General features: G+C 35.2%; 1 protein-coding gene across 14 annotated transcripts in view; it reads right to left on the bottom strand.

Moving 5' to 3' along the window:
- The window catches only part of PPHLN1 (periphilin 1), a 113,669-nt gene that overhangs the window by 67,848 nt on the left and 26,981 nt on the right, over positions 1-18,840 (bottom strand). The gene's annotated exons all lie outside the window — the stretch shown is intronic.

Genomic DNA, 18,840 nt, shown 5'->3' with positions numbered 1-18,840 from the left:
AGGGTCTAATACCTGTCCTGGTCAAACTCTTCCAAAAAACTGAAGAAGAAGCAATACTTCCTAACTCATTTTATGAGGCCAATATAACCCTGAAACCAAAACCTGGCAAGGATAACACAAAAAAAGAAAACTACAGACCAATTTCTCTGATGAATACAGATGCAAAAATCCTAAACAAAATTCTAGCAAATTGAATACAACAATGCATTAAAAAGATTATATATCATGATCAAGTAGGGTTCATCCCAGGGGCACAAAGATAGTTCAATATTCACAAATCAATGTGATACACCACATTAACGAAAGATAAAAATCATATGATTATATCAATAGATGATGAAAAAGCATTTAACAAGATACAGCATCCATTTATGATTAAAACACTTAATAAAATGGGTATAGAAGTACTTCAACATAATAAATGTCATCTAGGACAAACTCTCAGCTAATAACAAACTTCATTGTGAAAAACTAAAGCTCGTCCTCTAAGATCAGGAACAAGACAGGGATGCCCCTGTCTCCACTATTATTCAACACAGTATTGGAAGTCCTAGCCAGAGCAATCAGGTTAAGAGAGAGAAATAAAAGACATCCAAACTGAGAATGAAGAAGTCCAATTGTCACTTTCTGCAGATGACATGATTCTTTATACAGAAAACCCTAAAGACTCCACCAAACAAAAAAAATGTTAGAAACAATAAATAATAAACAAATACAGTAAAATTGCAGGACACAAAATCAATGTACAAAAATCCACTGCATTCTTATATACTACCAATAAAATTTCAGAAACGAAATGAAAAACAAATTACTTTTGCAATTGCAACAGAAAGAGTAAAATACATAGGAATAAATTGAACAAAGGATGTGACGGACCCATACACTGAAAACTGTAAGATCTTATCAAAAGAAATTGAAGACACAAAGAAATGGAAAGATGTCCCATGTTCACGAATTGAAATAATTAATCTAGTTAAAATGGCCTATTACCCAAAGCGATATACAGATTAAATGTAATCCCCCCAAAATCCCAATGGCATTTTTTAAAGAAAATTTTAGAACAAAAAATCATCAGATTTGTATGGAATCACAAAAGACCTGGAATGGGCAAAGCAATCCTGAGAAAAAAGAACAATGCCAGAGATATCACAGTCCCTGACTTCCAATTATACTACAAAGTAAAAATAATCAAAACACAATGGTATTGGCAAGGAAACACACAGAGACCCAAGGGAATAGAATTGAAAACCCAGAAATAAAACCACATACATATGTGTATGGGCAAATAATGTTCAACAAAGGAGCCAAAAACATACAATGGAGAAAAGAAAGCCTCTTCAATAAATGGTGCTGGGAACAAAAGAATGAAACTAGACTGCTATCTGTCACCATATGCCAAAATTAACTCAAAATTGATCAAAGACCTAAATATAAGACGAGAAACAAGAAACTGCTTAGAATGGAGCATAGGAACTAAACTTATGGACCTTGGTTTTAGAGAGGATTTTATGAATGTGACCTCAAAGGCAAGGGAAGTTAAAGCAAAAATAAATGAATGGGACCCACCATGTTTCTCCGAAAATAAGACCAGGTCTCATATTGAGTTTTGCTCCAAAAGACGCATTAGAGCTTATGTTTAGGGGATGTCACCCTGAAAAATCATGCTAGGACTTATTTTCCAGTCAGGCCTTATTTTCGGGGAAACACAGTATATCAAACCAAAAAGCTTCTTCACAGTAAAAGAAAGCATCAAAGCATAAACTGAATGGAAGAAGATATTTGCAAATCACACTGCTGATAAGGGGCTAATATCCAAAATATATAAAGAACTCATACAACTTAACAAAAAATAAACAATCCAGTTAAAAAATGGGCAGCGGACTTGACCAGACACTTCTCCCAAGAAAACATAAAAACAGCCAACAGATATATGAAAAAATGCTCAACTTCACTAGCTATTAGGGAAATGCAAATCAAAACCACAATGAGATACCACCTCACACCTGTTAAAACGTCTATTATCAACAAAACAAGTAATAACAAGTGTTGGAGAGGTTGTGAAGAAAAAAGAACCCTCATACACTGCTGTTGGGAATGTAAATTGGTACCGCCTCTATGCAAAACAGTATGGAGGTTCCTCAAAAAATTCAGAATAGAATTACCATACCACCCAGCAAGCCCTCTTCTGGGTATCTAAATACACATATGTGAAAACATTTACCTGTAAAGAAAATATTTACCCCTATGTTCACTGCAGCATTATTCACAGTGGCCAAGACATAGAAACAACCAAAGTGTCCTTAGATAGATATTTGGATAAAAAAGATGTGGTACATATATACAATGGAATATTACTCGGCCGTAAGATGAAATACTTCTATTTGCGACAACATGGTTGGATTTTGAGATTATCATGCTATGCAAAATTAATTAGACAGAAAAACCTGAGAACCATATCATTTCACTCATCTGTGGGACATAAAATGGAAAACAAACAAACAAGACAACAAAGAAACAAAAACTCCTAGAAACAGACAACAGTTTAGTGGTTACAAGAGGGTAAGGGGAGAGGAGAGATATTTCACAACAGTGAAAAGGCTAAGGATGAAATGTTGGAAACTAATACAAACTTAGAATAGAATATGACAATTCACTAAGGCATAAAAAGAGATGTTTACTCTACATCTTAAGTTATATGGGAAGCTCTGTTCAAACTACTCTTGATAAGTTTTTTACAAAGAAATAAAAGTCTTTAACTCTCAATGTTTGTAACGCGTTAAATTACGGTGTACTGAATATTAGTTTTACCATTTTTTTCATTTCCCTATACATTTCTAGTTAACAATTTAACAGTTTACAGTTTGGACAAAAAAATTTTAAATGCACAATTGTAATTTTTCCCATTGAGTATTAAGATTGCTGTAAGTCAGAATAATAATCACCTTTGGGGAGGAAGAAGGTAATTCAGTAGGAGCATAATGAAGCTTCTAGGATGCAAGTAATGTTCCATTAATGTAAATTGTGATTACACTTATGGTCATTCATTGAGCTGTACACCTTGATTTGTGTACTTTACGTATGCTTATTAAAAAGAAAGTTGTTTGTTTTCCTCTGAAAATGTGATACATAAAAATACAGCTCCTTATTTAACATAATCTGAAAGAAGTTAAGAAAATAAACAGAACTTTTCATCTTTGGGAAAAGAATTTTCATTCTTTTTTTAAATTTTTATTTTTATTGGGGAATATTGGGGAACAGTGTGTTTTTCCAGGACCCATCAGCTCCATGCCAAGTTGCTGTTTTCAATCTAGTTATGGAGGTTGCAGCCAACTGGCCCGTGTGGGAATCAAACTGGCGACCCTGGTGCCATGAGCACTGCGTTCTAACCAACCAAGCCAACTGGCCGCCCCGAATTTTCATTCTTAATATTATTTTAAGGAAACACAAACTGTAAAACTAACTATTATCTGAAAATCATTAATACATTTTAATGATTTCTTTTGAACCCCCAAATAGCATAGCATTACTTGACAAGCCCAACTGAAACCTTGTCAACTTCAGCTATCAACATGGCATTAAGTCAACTTCCCAGAATATTACTAAGAAATCAGAGCAACATGATTAGAATCCTCCAACTCAGGATATGCTCTCTGCAAAGGCAAATCTTTCCATATGTCTTGACCAAGAATTCATTTAACCTGTATTTTTCTGTTATTTATTTTTCCATTATTCAGAAAAATGCTATCTCTTAACACAATTCTTAACCAAATATTATGATTCTCTTTACCCAATCTGTAGGAAAAGTCAGTGAACAAATTCAAAGACCATCTTTTATAAATAAAACTATTAAGAAATAATCCTTTATAATAAAAAAAAATATTTAAAGATTTTTTTTTTTGGTCCCATAGTGTTTCTTAAATCTTTGGTGCCTATTAATATATCTATGCAACTAAACACTATGAGATGACTAATAAAAAAACACAAAGTAATTATTAATCAAAAAATTTAAAGTCTTCTGTTATCCTTGGTTTAACAATTTGTATTTCTGTGCACTCACAGACATTTTATACTTTGTATTTAACAGACATTTTCTACTAATAAAATTTTTGACATATCATTTAAAAAATATTTGTATTTCATAGTTCAAGCGAAAGACACCATTACTTTAAGGCTCACCTCAATTTGTACTACTAAAAAAAACACCACTATTACATTCTAGATCTACTTCTACATTCAAAAACGGAGAACTAAATTAACTCTAGCTCAACTGCTGAAAAAATCTAGAACAACTAGACAAAAAATTTTTTTAGAAATCTGCTCAGAGTTATTAGAACTAAGAATTCAGCAAAGAACTGTGGAACTAATATAATATGCAAAAGAAGTAGGAAGCCCAGAGAGCTGGGCCTGTCTTTTTTGGGACACTTTTCCCTTTATATATCTGCCAATTTCAGAAGCAGCAGCTGAAAGGATAAAAATCTGAGAAATAATTTTGATAGCTTCAAGGATTAAGATATAAAAATAGAATTCAGATCTTCTAAGGAAGGAGGATTGAAACCCGAAGGGCCACAGAATAGGGTGAACCGGAAATAGTCCAGCCTCGCTTCATTTTACCTAAATTCCTTAAGGTGACCCTGGATTGCTAATTACTCAAACCCTCTGTTTGATATACACAGAGATTTCTGTTTTCCTGACCATTAATTAAGATTCCTTAAATTTATTTCAGATGTAAAAACCCATTTTTAACAAGAAATTTTATGTACTACAATTATATAAGCAAAATAAATCTAAGCTAGACATTCTAAATACAGAACTGTTTCCTGAAAAACTGTACAAATTAAAGCAAAGTCACATATTCAACTTTCAGAGTATTTAAAATGTAAAACATGAAATCTCTGTAGATTATCATTAGTTTGTCTCAAAAAGATTAAAAGGGAAAAATCAATTAATAGAAATATCACAACTTTATTCATATCATTTTTCTTTAAAAACGTTAGTCCCAACATTCATGATTAGATATAAAATTCAATCAATATCAACTAGTATAATTTTTTGTGTGCAAGTACCATCCTGATTTTAAAGAAATAATTTTGTTTGTTTGTTTTAACAATGACCCTAAAGCATGCTGAACAGAGTAAAAGGATATTGGGAACTTGGGCATATTTTTATGCCATTCCACAAATCACAGAGTAAAAACTACACTGCAAGAAACACAAAATCCATTTACCACACAAAGAAAAGTTACATGAAAGGCCTTCAAACTATAAAGTTTCTACTTATGTTAAAAATGAGGATATCAACACACATAATAAAATGGGTTCAGTGCAATGAATTATCAGGCAAATCAAAATGAGCCATTGAAGAAATGTGAGTAATAGTACAACTAGAATGCTTACTATAAAGCCTGAAAAAAACCCCCAAAAAAACAAACAATCCACATTTAACTGAACTGATGCTTTTTATTTTCAGAAAAGTACATAATTTAAGAGTTAGGACAGCATCTTCAGCTGTATCACAAACATTTCAGCCATAATGCTGGGCCCATGCAGGAGGCCAAATCACCTGGAGAATGGAAGACGGGAAGAACTCATGCCCTATAGTGCACTGTTTTTTATAATGTGGTCCTGAAACCAAATGAACTATAATTACTTTGGATGCTGGTTTCAAAAGCAGATTTATGAAGCTCAGGATTCTGCCCTGTTAATACAGCCGCTCCCACCCCAGAAATTCCAACCCCTCACGCCAGTAGAACCAAACAAGCTGTGACAGACCCCTCAGTTTCAGCAGATGTATGTCTACTGGTTAAGAGTAAAATTCAATAAAACAGAAGGCAAGGATATAAGGGGAGGGAAGAAGGGAGAGAAAGAAAGCATTTTACTTCGTATCCTGGACCTCATTTTTCTTTCCTTCCCACATCCAACATGTACAAATATTCCACACAAAATACTGACTACTTCATTGCTAGTCAACATGAACTTCAAAAAGGAATTAAGATTTTGGGAATCATTTTGAGAAAGCAGCTTGGTAACTAGCAGGAAAAACATGAGAATAAGATAAGTGCAGACCTCAAATACCTTGTTTAAAATATGGAAACAAGAGAACTAGGTTACTGTGATTTAAGCTAAAGGATTTCCCACTTACCTCTTATTCTATACTACCCCAAAATCAAATAACTATCTTGCAGCAGAGTTGAAATTAGAAGTTTGATGACCAAGTCCAGAGCTCTTTCCACAAAATCACACCTTTACAATTAAAAGTATTCCAGGCATGAGACACGAACTAAGAGATCTATCTCTCAGCTAGACTAGAGATCTTAACTGTGTAACTCACAGTTTGATCTCTAACACCTAAAATAGTGCCTATTGCTATAGAGGTAAGATATGCCTACATCGCTATAACAAAAATACCAAAAAATATAATGTTGAGTCATTACACTTAAGAAGTCTATCTCACTACCAGGAAACAGTCTAGGACAGGCATCCCATGGTGAGAGACTGCTCCATGCAATAATCCAAGAACCCAGGCTGGCCACTCCATTTCAACATGTATCTTCCCAAGTCACAATCTGCTGTCACTCCATTCCAGAGTCCACCCTGCAACATGGGAAACAGTAAATGTGTGTGGAGGAACACATGTGGAAGCAGAACTCCTACTTACATTACACTGGAGATAAATTAGTCACATGGCCGCACCTAGCTGGAAGGAAGGCCAGAAAATGCAGTCCACCTATCTATATTTGCCTATCATGTGTGGAAAAGAGGCAGAAGTCTTTTCAAGAAAAATGTATTTCATTTCAATGAAAAGTTTGGGATTCCCAAGTGAAGATGTGCCTAACAGGCCGTTGGATGTAGAAATGTAGGGCTCAGAAAAGCAGCCCAGGATATAGACACAGATTTGTCCATCATTAGCAGCAGACAGTACAGGCCAGTGATTCTCAGACGTCAGCCTGCAGACCCTCTGCATCACAATCATGCAGGCAGCTTATGAAAAATACAAATCCAAGGCTCCACTTACTGAATCACAATCTCTTGAGATGAAGCCTGCAAACTTTCATTTTTAAGGAGATTCTAAGTAAGGAGCTTCTGTGTAGACAACTTTCAGACACATAAGCAAAGGGAATAACAACTGCCAAGGATAAAGATAGTTGAAGTTACCATAAAGAGGAAAGATGCCAAGAACTGATTGTGAACACGAGCCAGTGGTTTCTGGACTGTTGTCACTCCATGTTACCTATTAGACCAATCATTCTCAAGACTAGCCTCACATTAAAACATCTGATGAGTTTTTAAAACACTGATGCCCAGGCTCCACCCAAGCCCAATTAAATCAGATCTCCAAGTGTGAAGACCAGGCATTAGTATATTTTTTAAAAAAGCTTTTCACCTAATTCAGAGTACAGCCAAAGTTGAAAACCACTGTATTAGACAAGCTGCTATTATACACTCTTCATTTCAGAGTCCCATTGTTGCCCTACTGCAGAGAGTATAAACTCTGGTTTTAATTAGTTATGAATATTTAAAAATCAAGAGTTTAACATTTTGAAAACTCTGGATTTCTGACTTTTGAAGCAGGCCATGATCGGCTTATATTCCCACTAGCAAACATCAGCTAGTACCAAGTAGCAGCTGTTCCAGTCTGACCCTTCGCATCCGTTTACATTCCCTGACTGGCCACTGTAGGTGCATGAGTTACTTCCACAATGCAGAGGGGCAGTATCACCAAAGGTAAACAAATACGTTAACTGCTTACCTGTTAAGTATTACAAGTACTTTATGTTTAATAACTGTACTTGTGTATACTTAAGTAACAAAATATAGTAATTTGAGTCAATCTTGTAAATGTTTTCATATCCTCAGCCTCTTCATAAACCAATCCTTCCAACTTCTTCCTTTAATGGAAATCTGTTTGAATGCAAATACAGGTTTCCCTGGCTATTCCAAAGTAGAGAGCAATTAAAGTAAACAAGCAATTGCCATTAATATTTATGAAAAAAATTTTGCATATTCCAGATCCAAAATTCAATGCAGCCACAAAGTCTTTTTTTTCGTTCTCCATGATCAGAAAGCTTAATTCTGTCCAGTTTTATCTAAGGATAACACCCTTACGAGTTCTTAGGCTTTTCTGGTATCTTCGGACACATCTTGCTAACGGATGCACAAAATACATGGGGATAAAGCACAGATGCTCACAGACATGGTTCAAAGCTATGGTCTGATGCGAGTGTAGTTCCGGGGAAGGAGCTTGGTTGTGCTACTCTCGCTGCTCGGGGTGCACTGTGTGCTGCCTATATAACAGGTTGCTGCAAAACAAACCCTGAACGCTATTTTCACATTTCACCTTTTTTTTTTTATAAAAGTGAAAACTCCTCTTTGGATTTCCTTCAGTTAGAGAAAACAGGTACTAATGTAGGTTTTTCATAAAAGCAAAGTGGCATAAAACAAATTTTAGAAAGCAGGGGATATCTGTACCGCCTCCCCTTAAAGTCTTGAGTACAGTAGGTGCACACTGGTAACTCTGCCTCAAGGTCTAAGGTATATGGGGCATAAGATTATGTTCTAAGTCCTCCATCCACTAAGAAAAAGAGAAAAGAGCTCAACAAACTCCGGATTTAAGTGTCTGCCACCCCACTATAACCCCACATTGCCCATATTACCAACATTTTGGTAACTTTCCCACATTTCCTAAAGCCTTTAACCCAATGACAGACAGTCTGAACTGTATGTAACATCCTGACCCTCATCACAGATGACTTTCATAATTCTTGTGCATCCTCTGTGCAATACTGTATCAATTCCTTGTACCTCCTACTTCGTCACAATACTTCAGCCACACAATTAAATCCTAAATCTTGCCACTTGTTACCCAGAGGTGCCCTTCATCAGAATCCAATACCGCATTTTTATTACAATGTCTTATCCTTCAGTTTTCTCACTCCTGCAATAACTCCACCTCCACTTCATGGACACCTTTCAAGCTCGTATTTTCCAGCAATCCATGAACCCCATCCTGGCCTCATGTATTGCCCTTCCAGCCTAATACAGTATTTGAACCACTCGATGAATAACAACTTTCTGTACTGGCAATTCTGATACATCACCTCAGCCAACCCAAAGCCCAAATTAATCCCAAAATCTGTGATTTCTTCACTGATATAATTAGATTGTCATAACCTAGAAGAAATCACACAAGCTTACAGATTAGGCCCTCTACAGATACGTGGTCTCTATCTTCCATTGTTCCTTCAATTCCCCTAGTATTATTTTCATTTATCATTAGTGAGCTCAATCTCCCACTCACCTCAGCAACTATGTATGTATTCTATATATTGACAACTCTCCCGAAGCCCCCTCACCTAACTTCAAGCTTTTCACTGTCAATGAGTTACCTCAGTTCCTGAAACATAGTAGTCTTCATGCATGAAATTCCTCAACTGCCAGCCCAGCTCCCCTCTCCCCCAATTTGCCTTCATTTGCCCCAACCCGAATTTTGTCCTTTCTTTCTTGATATATGATCCCAACCCCGCCCCTGTTAAAAATTAGCCCTTTAATCAATGGTCTTCATCTTGGTCCTCATTTACCCTGCTTGCATTAGTTGTCCCTTTTCTGCCTGCATCTTTAAACTCTATATTTTCCTTCAACCTATAAATATGCTCAAGTCACTGGTCACCTAAAAATAAAAAAGTTTTATATGATATTCCTTTAGCTAGTGTCCTTCTCCGGCTAACAACATTCCCAACTTTCCATTGCTGTTAAGTATTTTTTAAAAAGTTATCCACCCAGGTTGAATCTACCCCCTCACATCTCATTCATCCAGACACAGCCAAACACAATAGATATTTTAATCTTTGCATTACGGGAATAGTCAGTTGCATTAGACATTGGTGGCATCTGATGTTGTTTAAAAAGTTTTATTTTCCACCACTTCCATACAGGTGTTACCTAGAGTTCTGCCTTCAGTCCACTTCTCTTGTCTAACTATATCTTCCCCTTGGACAATCTCAATTTTGAATGCAGCTTCTCCCCTCAAACGATCCCTGCAGTACTGATAATCTCATTAATGGTATTGTTATACACACAGTAAACAAAACTACAATCCAGATGTTTCCCTCTTCTTTATTCCCAAATCCAACAACCACATCTTGCTGATTTTTCACTTCCCAAGCAATTTATCAAAGTTAACACTTTTTCTACATCCCAACTCCACTTCTCCAATTCAGATATTCATGATTTCTCCTTCTATCTCCAGTGCCATTTTTAAAAGTCACCCTCTGTACTGAAGACAAAATAAATTACCCTTTGACTGGGTCATTTTAGCCCCTCTATCCCTACCTGGTTAAAATTTTTCAATAGCTTTCCAGTGTTAATAGAATAAAACCCAGACTTCTTACAGTTTAATCCACAATTCCCCAGCTCATGTGTATTTATCTATAACTACAGCGATACATCATGCTTTATACAGCTTTGCTCATGCTCTTCCCTTTGTAGGAACATGTTCCCCATCACTTTTTCTGGTTAACTCTTACTTTTTTTTCCAAATTCTATTTATATTATCTGTTCCTAGAGGAAAGCTTTAAGAAAACCCCAGCATAGGATAAGTGCTTCTTTATTTGCCTTCTCACAGCACTTCATGCAACTTCACATGTCATACATATCATGCTATCTAATTGTATATCTATTTCATTCACTATCTAGTTCATAGACTATAAACTAGTGATATAAGCACAGTGGCCTACACATAGTAAACATTCAATAAACATTTGTACCACTGAACTAGACAAAGAAGATGTTTATAGCATTTTTTTTCTGTCAAATATTGCCTAAGAAGAAAATCACTGTAATAAAGTTAAAAATCAAATCTATTCTATTTTTCAAAAATACCAGTAAGTATAAAATACTGAACTACTAAATTAAAATTTTACATATGTGAATACACTAAAAAAAAAAAAATCAGCATTTAAAAATAAAGTATAGTGGCCACTTGGTGACACTCTTGGTTCTATATGTTTAGATATTATTTAATACTTTAAATCAGTTCTGAGTCTACAGTTCATTTTAAGATCTCGTAACTGCAGGAAAAAAATGACTGTTAAAAACAACCTCATTCTGTCTAAATCAATAACCCTTGGTAAAGTCTTCCTTAAATACAAAATTAAATAAATCCTAATATATTCTGAATTTCATCTACAAGAGATAATCAGTGTGTAAATACAGAACCAAGATTAGTAGGTGATGATATACTTGAAATGTAGAAAAATTATCAGGTCTGTGGTTCTATTAAATAAGAAAGTGATAACTTGCAGAGCAAGGGGAGGTGGAGGGGTTTGCATGAGCATGATAGAAAACTTGATACATTCTCTTTTCCTCTGTCAGCTGTTATTTAATACAGTTGCTTCCAATAATTCCATACTCCCATTAGTAAAACATATTTAAATATGAACCACTAATATATGTATGCTGAATTTATAAAGGACATAATGTTCTACAACGTGAAACACATAAAACAGAAAGTGAAAAAGATAAATTATAAACAGAAAGTTCCACTAGGCCTGTGGAAGATGGGGTAAAAGCAAGACAGCCCCTCAGCAGCCAGTGATAGCAACCTACAAAAGGAAGGTGCCGGCGCAAGTAAGAAGGAAGACTCACGGGGTCAGAAGATTAAGTACAAGCATATAGGCAAATGCATTGAGGCTACAGGTTTCAGGACCTAGTTATAAGCTAAGAAGTTAGACTATTACTGCTTTACAGTGCTGGCAAAAGACACAAGACCCCTGGGTCAGAGACACAGGACTTCAATACTGTCAGCACAACAAACAACATAAGCACTGGCATGTTTGTCTCTTCCCCCTGGTCCCAAGTCCCACAGGGACGATGTGATACAAGCCTAGATGGATGCTGAACATGTAGGTGATCTGGTTCACAGCTGAGGAACACTGATCTTGAGGAACCCACTATTTTCACACCAAGTGATAAACAAACCTGCTTGTTGACACAGAGGGAGACATTCCTTATTGTTCAAGACTGTTCGTTACAAACTCAAATCTGAGAAATAACATGATAAAAAATGGTCAGGGCTTTACATTCGTGGCATATCTTGACAAGATGTGTAGGAGTACAACAGACTCATGGAGAACTCTCTCTCCCAACAACTGGAATACAGGACTTTCACTAATGGAAAAGGGAGGTAAAAATATGGAAAAGATGAAAGGATACTGCCATGAACCCATGGTCTTCAATATATGTAAATACTGTATAAAAACAAATGCGGATGTAAAAGTGTGTGTGTGTATATATATGCACAGTGTCCACACCCTGATTTCAAGAAACCACGCTCCACTAAAGAGAACCTGTGCTTTTTAGAGAAATTGACGACTTTAAGACCAGGACAGGGAAAGTATAAGAAAACCTGGAACATCTTTCTTCCAAAAGTAAGGAAGTGGACAAATCAAAGCAACACAGAGGACCTTGATTTGTCAATGGATTCTTATATATGACACCAAAAGCATTAGCAACAAAAGAATATAAAAATATATTAGACTTCATTAAAATTTTGTACATCAAAGGATGTTATCAATAAAGTGAAAAGACAACATACAGGAGAAAATATGTGCAAATCATATAGCCAAAAAATTTAATATCCAGAATATATAAAGCAACTCCTAAAACTCAAAAACAAAAAGACAATCCAATTTTTCTTAATTTTATTGTTTCTTGGGGTGACATTGGTTAATAAAATTATAGGTTTCAAGTGTACAATTCTACATACATCATCTGTATATTGCATTGTATGTTCACCACCCAAAGTCAAATCTCCTTCAGTCACCATATTTGAGCCCCTGTACCCTTTTTTACCTCCCCCAACATCTCCTTTCCCTCTGGCAATCATCATACTGTTGCTGGTTTTTATTTCTTTGTCTTGTTCATTTGTTTTCAGTTTTATATCCCACATGAGTGAAATTATACTGTTCCTGACTTTTTCTGTCTGACTTACTTCACTTAGCATGATAATCTCAAGATCCAACCAAATTGCCACAAATGGCAGTATTTCATCTTTTCTTACAGTCGAGTACTACTCCATTGTATATATGTACCACACCTTCTTTATCCAAACATGTATCAAAGAACACTTGGGCTGTTTCCATGTCTTGGCCACCGTGAATAATGCTGCAATGAACATAGGGGTTCTTATATTTTTGTGAGTAAATGTTTTCACATATTTTGGGTAGATACCCAGAAAAGGGATTTGCTGGGTCGTATGGTAATTCTATTCTGAATTTTTTTGAGGAAACTCCACACTGTTTTGCATAGTGGCTGTACCAGTTTACATTCCAAAGAGCAGTGTATGAGGGTTCCTTTTTCTCCACAACCTCTCCAACACTTGTTATTACTTGTCTTGTTGATAATAGACATTTTAATAGGTCTGAGGTGGTATCACATTGTGGTTTTGATTTGCACTTCCCTAATACTAGTGAAGTTGAGCATTTTTCATTTATATGTTGGCCATTTGTATCTGCTCAAGTCCTCTGTCAATTTTTTAATTGGATTGTTTGTGTTTTTGTTGCTGAGTTGTATGAGTTCTTTATATATATTGGATATTAGCCCCTTATCAGCAGTGTGGTTTGCAAATATCTTCTTCCATTCCGTTGGTTGCGTTTTTGTTTTGATGGTTTCTGTTGCTGTGCAGAAGCTCTTTAGTTTGATATAGTCCTATTTATTTTTAACTTCCTTTGCCTTTTAGGTCAAATTCATAAAATCCCCTCTAAGACGAAGGTCCACAAATTTAGTACCTATGCTTTCTTCTCAGCAATTTCCTGTTTCAGGTCTTATATTTAGGTCTTTGATCCATTTTGAGTTAATTTTGGTATATGGTGACAGCAGTCTAGTTTCATTCTTTTGCACATGGCTTTCCAATTCTCCCAGTACCCTTTATTGAAGAGGCTGTCTTTTCTCCATTGTATCTTTGTGGCTCCTCTGTTGAAAACTACCTGCCCATATATATGTGGTTTTATTCCTGGGTTTTCAATACTATTTCATTGGTCCGTGTGTCTGTTTTTCTACCAATACCATGCTGTTTTGAGTATAAGACAGTCCAATTCTTAAATGGACCAAAAACTTGAATAGACATTTCTCCAAAGAAGATACAGAAATGGCCAACAATCACATGAAATATTGTTCATCATCACTAGCCATTAGGGAAATGCAAATCAAAACCACAATGAGACACCACTTCATACTTACCAGGATGGCAATAATAATAATAACAGTAATAATAATAATAATGATAGGAATATAACAAGTGTTGGCAAGGATGTAGAGAAACTAGGACTCTAGTACATCATTAGTAAGAATGTAAAATAGTGCAGCCACTATGGAAAACAGTTTGGTGGTTCCTCAAAAAGCTAAACATAGAATGACTACGTGACCCAGCAATTCCATTCCTAGGTATGCACCCAACAGAATTAAAAACAGAAACTCAGAACTGATACTTATGCACCAATGTTCATTGCAGCATTATTCACAATAGCCCAAAGGTGGAAATAATCCAAGTGTCCATTAGAGGATGAATGAATAAACAAATTGTGGTATATACATACAATGGAGTATCATTCACCCATAAAAAGGATGAAGTTCTGATACACGCTAGAACACAGATGAACCTTGAACACATCCTACGTGAAAGAAGCCAGACACAAAAGGACAAATAAAATACCTATCTAAAATAAGCAAATTCATAAAAACAGGAAGTAGAATGGTGGTTGCCAGGGGCTGAGGGTAGGGGGAATAAGGAGTTAATGCTTAACAGGTATAGAGTTTCTGTTTGGGGTGATGAAAACATTTTGGAAATAGTGGCGATGGTTGCACAACACTGTAAATGTAATTAATGCCAGTGAACTGTGCACTTGAAAATGGTTAAAATCGCCTATTTTATATTATAGATATTCTACCACAACAACAACAAAAAGTTTTTTTAAACACAGAAGCTATCTTGAAGGGAGTTACAGTGGCCAAATTTGGGCATCAAAATAATGATAGCAACAAATAACACACTGAATAAAATAGGAATCCATGAATCTACACTGATATAAACAAAGTTTGATTTTTTTGAAGGAGGTGGTGAAGAGAAGAGAAAGTTCTTCCTTACAACAGAATGTCAGCACAATAAATATAGAAGCAGTCTATTTACAAAAGCTTCCATTAAAACCTATCATGTTGGAGACACCAGTTAGCTCAGTTGGTTAGAGCGTGGTGCTAATAACACCAAGGCTGCCCTAGTTCAGTCCCCGCATGGGCCACTGTGAGCTGCGCCTTCCTTAAACAAACAAACAAACAAAAAACCTATCATGTTAATAATCAAATCAGGCAAGAAACATCAATGGATGCTAAAACTAGCGAGTGAAAGTGGGATCTAGAACAGAATAGTCAAATAATTTCAAAGTATCTCTTATTTTGAAGAGATACAAAAGACTTATTAATTTTATGGGAGGAGGCTAACTTCATAGTGAAGAAATTTTGCAGACTCTATCTTAATCAAGTGATAAAAGTCAACACCACCAACACAAGGATAAATCAAGAACATGTGCAACCTAACAGGATTCAATGAAAAGAATACAGCATCACTTCTGGGACGGCCCTGGCAAAAATGCATCACCTGGATCTAATCATGAAAAAACACTAGACAAACCTAAATTGAGAAACATTCTACAAAATGTCTGCCCTGTAATCTTGCCATAAAAGTCATCCATAAAAGTCAAGGAAAGACTGAGGAATTATTCCAGATTAAAGAAGTCTACAAAAATATGACCTATGAGCTCAGATTAGATCTTTTTGCTATAAAGCACATTATTGGGGCACTTTTGGAGACATTAATGGGGTCTGTGATGAAGGGTTACAGGGGTTCTTTAATTATTTTTGCAACTTTTCTTTAAATTTTAACATTGTTCCAAATAAATGTTTTAAATGTTCTAATATTTTCTTCCCACAATACAAAGAATTATTGAGTATGCCCTACTAACCAAAACAAAATCATCGATTAGCATGGTTTTCCTAATTATTCAGAACCATATTCTCTTACCCATATACACAACTACTCTCTGCCTGGTTTGCAATGCAGTGATTATTTTTTCTAAAACAACAGCTATTCTATTCACAAAGTCTTATAGGTATAGGTAGGAGCTCTTCAATGAGCCCACCTGACAGAGAGTAACTTATAGCCAGTAAGAGCTATAGCTTCTGTGATAGCATAAAACCTGGGATGTTACTGAAGACATCCACATCCAGACATCAAGAGAAGGTGCACAAAGGTATTGAAGTGGAAGTACTTTCTACTCCTGTGCTGCTTTTTTTTTTCATAAAAATTATCTGTTTTATCTGCTTACTATCTATAATCCATACTAAAATGGTAGGCTTCATGAAAAGTGGGAGTTTCTTATCCCCAAAGGGTAGAAGAGTAACAGACATCTATCAGACACACCATATTTATCACATGAATGAATATATCATATAGAATGAACTTTATATCCTGAAAACAGGGAATATACCTTGTTTTAACGCTATCATATGGTTAAGAAAACTGATCTAATAATGGCCAATGAATTGAAAACAGTAGAATGAGAGTACAGGCAACACTCTCTGATCACAGAATAACTAGAATATACAATGTCAGAATCACTATAAAACTGCTATATATCAGAATCAATGGGCTACAGTTACAGCAATCCTTAAAGGAAATATCAAAGTCTTCTTATACGGGGTGGCTGGTTAACTCAGTTGGTTAGAGCGCGGCGCTCTTAACAAGATTGCTGGTTCCATCCCGACATGGGCCACAGTGAGATGCGCCCTCCACAACTAGACTGAAACAACTACTTGACTTGGAGCTAATGGGTCCTGGAAAAAACGCACTTAAAGTAAATTTTAAAAAGAAAAAAAACACGTTTTCTTATACTAATTAGAAGGAAAGAAAAAATAAAGTGAATATCCAAATTAAAATGTTAGACTTCTTTTAATGGAAACAGAAGTGTTATAGGCTTTTAGAAGGCAAACTGAAAATATCTATAAAAATTTAAAATACATACTATGCCCTTCGACCCAGAAATTCTGCTTTCATAATTGATTCCACAGAAACTGAATAAAGTACTGTTTCATAAAGAATTGATGTATTTGGATTTATTGCAGCACTGTTTTATACTGGAACCAAAGTGAATATTCATCAATAGGTGAACAGTTAAATTATTTAGTATATCCACATCATGAAATATTACTTGGCCATTAAAAAGAATCAAATTAAAGTTAAACCAAATAACTTGGAGGGATTTCCATAAGCCTCTCAATGAGAAAAGCAACTTAAGAGAAAAGTATATATAGCATGATCTCATTAACGACAATCAAATACCATGAATGTTTATGAATACAGAAACATATACCAAGCTGTTAACATGGCTGTGGTGATTAGAGTCATATATATGATTTATATCATTTATGTAACATTATATACATAAAGAGGAAAACATAAAATGCTAATAAAAACAGGGAGAGAGAAAAAAGGTAAAAAGAGAAACTTATCTAAAAAACTGAAAAACAACAGAATTAAAATAAACCTAAGAACTGTTTCTTTGGGGGGAAATATTAACCATTAGCTAATCTAATCAAAAAGCTTTATTTTTATTTTATTTTTATTTTTTTTGGCAGGGGGGCAGTTTTGGTTTTCTTATTTATGTCTTTATTGTACCCAATATTTATTTTGACACACAAGCTTCCAATTTCACATCATATTCTTTTCAAATGAATGACGGCTGTCCCAGCATTATTTATTGATGAGTTCATTCTTTCCCCATTTGATTCGTAATGCTACTATTGCTATATCACAAACTCCTAGACATATCTAGGTTTACTTCTGGACTCCTTATTCCATTTTACTTTCTATATTACTACTTTTTAAGTTTTGATATATGATGTAATGAGTCTTCACATTTTTTTCAAGACTATTTTTGCTATTTAGCCCTTTACTCCTTCATATTAATTTTAGAATCAGCTTACCGACTTCCATGTAAAAAAAAAAAAATCCTGGAATTTAGACTGGAACTATATTAAATTCATACCCAAATGTGAGGAGAAATGATAGCTTTATGATTCTCTCTTCCCAGCCAAGGATGTCACACATATGTTGCTCCTTTTTTTCAGATCTTTTTAAATTTAAATGTCCTTTAGAAATGACTTGTAATTTCATTTATGTAAGTTCATACACTTTTCTTTTTATTCATATTACTCCTTATAGCTTTTATGCTATCATAAATATTTTTTAAATTACATTTTCTAATTTATGCTGCTAATATTTAATTTTATTATATTGAACTTACTCATTTCCTAATAGTTCTAATAGTGTATAGACTCTCTTGGTTTTCTACATAGATAATCGTATCATCTGTAAATAGTTTTGTTACCGTGTGGGCTGAGACCTCCCTAACGTGATGAATAGAAGCACTGAAAGCAGGCATTATTGCTTTGTTCTGATTCCAAAGTCAATGCTTCTAGTTTTACCATTCAGTACGGCATATCCCCATTTACCAGATAAAGGAAATTCTCTTCCATTCTTAAAGTTTTTATAATTACTGTGTTAGTTTTAACACAGTAATTAAACTTTATCACAGTATTTTCAGCATCTATTCTTTCTCCTGCTTCTTTTGGGAGAGGCAGTGCACCATGAGTTCTAAACGTCCCTGTACATCCCTGCCATGTACGTGTAAGCCCAATTGTAAGACCTAACCATCCACTGATACTGAATGGTTTCTGTAGCTGGTCACATACAAATTAAATAGGTCAAGGTCACCACAGTCTAACTACTGTGTGACTG

Source organism: Rhinolophus sinicus, chromosome 1, assembly GCF_057876585.1.
Source record: "Rhinolophus sinicus isolate RSI-liver-muscle chromosome 1, RSI-T2T, whole genome shotgun sequence".
Taxonomy (NCBI): Eukaryota; Metazoa; Chordata; class Mammalia; order Chiroptera; family Rhinolophidae; genus Rhinolophus; species Rhinolophus sinicus.
Note: the sequence above shows the minus strand (reverse complement) of the source record. Positions and strands in the feature narration are given on the sequence as shown.